At 48.7% G+C, this 2,640-nt stretch overlaps 1 protein-coding gene across 1 annotated transcript in view; it reads left to right on the top strand.

Moving 5' to 3' along the window:
• The window catches only part of LOC103372704 (GDNF family receptor alpha-2-like), a 116,585-nt gene that overhangs the window by 64,132 nt on the left and 49,813 nt on the right, over positions 1-2,640 (top strand). The window lies entirely within an intron of this gene.

Here is a 2,640-nt window from a genome sequence, read left to right on the forward strand (position 1 = left end):
CCTCCTCCATCTCCTCTACCTCCTCTACCTCCTCCTCCTCTACCTCCTCCACCTCCTCCACCTCCTCTACCTCCTCTACCTCCTCTACCTCTTCTACCTCCTCCACCTCCTCCACCTCTACCTCCTCTACCTCCTCTACCTCCTCCACCTCCACCTCCTCCTCTACCTCCTCTACCTCCTCCTCTTCTACCTCCTCCTCCTCCTCCTCCACCTCCTCTACCTCCTCTACCTCCTCTACCTCCACCTCCTCCACCTCCACCTCCACCTCCTCCACCTCCTCTACCTCCTCTACCTCCACCTCCTCTACCTCCTCCACCTCCTCCTCCACCTCCACCACCTCCACCTCCTCCTCCTCTACCACCTCCACCTCCTCCACCTCCTCCAGTAGTGCGCTGACCTTGTTAGCCGTACTCGGTGCCTATGCAGCAGCAGCACTGGGTGTTTTAATAGAACCCAGTGTATGCTGGGGCTCCTCGGGGCAGGGCTTTGTGCATCCTGCTCAGGCTGTGTGGGGGAAGATAACAGGACGACCCGGGGCAGCGCTCTAATTGGCCGACGCTGCTGCCCCGGATACTTCCTCTATATAGATGTATATATATATATATATATATATTTATATTTGCGCAGCCTTTCAAGCGCTGCTGCTGCTGCTGCATTAGCTGGAGGTGGGGGCTCAGAGAAGGCGCCGCGGGTCGAGAGGGTTAAACAGCGAGACTGATGGAAGCGCCGAGCTGTGTTTGAAGGCGGCTTTATATCCAGCTCGTGTCAACACGTGTAGAGCCTGGGAGTGGATCTGCTGCGTGGAGACGGATGCTAGCGCTGGACGCTGCTGAGCTCATGTTTAATTCATGTGCTGATTAGAGCAGCGATAAACACTCGGCTCGCTTTGTCAACGACGTGTGTGTGAACATCTGGTCGGTACAAACCGTCTGACTGTAAAATATTAAGTGTTCGAGGAATTAGACTCGTTTAGTTGATGATACAATTAACTGACGAGGACTTGATTTATGTTCTAACGTCTGAATCAGCTGTTTGGTCTAAAAAGTCCATCGTGGATCAGAGTTTCTTCAGACGTCTGGTTTAGTCCAAACTGTCACAGAGGAAAGAAACCAGAACATGTTCACGTTTAAGAAGCTGAAGTCACAGAAAACAGACGGTTTATTAATCAAACTGGACTCAGACTGAATCGTTGCTGCTGTTTTCTGTAGTCAAAAGTCATTTTAGTCATTTTTTAAATACAAAAGTAGAAACCAAAGCCAAACATTTGCAGATTTCAACATATAAAAAGAGAAAAATTGCTGCTTTCTTTGATTTTATTTAAATTTAAATTGAATATTTGGAAGTTTCCAATTAATTAAAACAAACACATGAAGGCGTCTCCTTCTGCTCCACAGACACTTTGTTGTTTTATTGACGGAGGTTGAATTAAAGGCGTTCAGTTTTTACGGCGTCTTGTTCAAAGTTTACCGTCAGAGAGGAAAGAAACCAGAAAACGTTCACTGAAGAAGCTGAAATCACAGAATGTTTTAATTTAAAAGTTGATTGTTTAATTATCCAAACAGTTGCTGATTGATTGAATAGTTGAGTTGATTATCTGTCGCAGCTTTAACTGAACTCTCCATCGATGCAGCTTTCAGGATTATTGGCAGTTTAAAAGGTTTAAATATGTGAAATCAGACGTTCATCAGATCTGCAGCTGTTTGGTGATTAAAGGATGTTTTAAAACGTCCTTATTTTTTTACTACCAATAAATGAGGCGACATTAAGACAGTAAAATGTGGACCTTTGTGTAAACCCAGTGAGAGAATCTTTAATACAGTTAAAGAGTTTTTGAATTAACATTTTAACAGCTGACGGTCAAACGGTCAGTCAGAGTGTTTAGCTCAGAGCCTCATCGTGCTCGTCTCAGGGTAAACATCTGAAGTACGACATGATGTTTCTGTGCCGACCCGTTCGCTGTGGTTCTGTTTGAACAGCGCCGTGGACCAGGTGGAAACACAGCAGCAGCTGCAGCGCCGAGTGTTTGGACGGCGTGTTTGTTCAGCGTCTCGGAGGCTTTACAGTAAGAAGCAAACAAGCTTTTAGAAACCAAATGAGGCTGAGAGCTCGTGTTAACCCGAAGCCTTCCTCCTGCAGTCATTAGCGCCGGCCGAGGCCCTGCGAGCCGCCAGCGCGATCAATAAGCCGGCTGTGAGGAGGTGTTAGCTGCTCCTCCGAGGCCAGGCGCGCTCGTTTAGCCGAGGAAACGCCGCAGCGCCCCCAGAAATTATTCATGGGCCGGACGCTCCCGTCTCCTGCCCGTCCTTGAACGCGTCGCGAGGCGTCGGCGCTGCACAAACCTCGGCGGTGCAGGAATACCTTCATTTAGATCTGAGGACGTAAGCTGGTAAATCCTCCACATGTTCTGCGGCTGCATTGTCCCACTTCAAAGCGGGCCGTGTTTGGATGTGGAGAATCAGGATGTTCCGGCTGTCCTGTAGGAATAGAAGCGCTGAGCGGCTTTATCGCTGCTGTCTGTCAGGGATGAAGACGTGAGAGGTTCCTCCACACTCAGCCCACAGCAGCTCGTCAGCAAACCAAGCAAACACACACACAGGCTGTGGAGCATCGGACCCACCAGAACCCTGCTAGTAAATACAA

The sequence above is a fragment of the Stegastes partitus genome, unplaced genomic scaffold (genome assembly GCF_000690725.1).
Source record: "Stegastes partitus isolate 25-593 unplaced genomic scaffold, Stegastes_partitus-1.0.2 Scaffold1811, whole genome shotgun sequence".
In the NCBI taxonomy this organism is placed as follows: Eukaryota; Metazoa; Chordata; class Actinopteri; family Pomacentridae; genus Stegastes; species Stegastes partitus.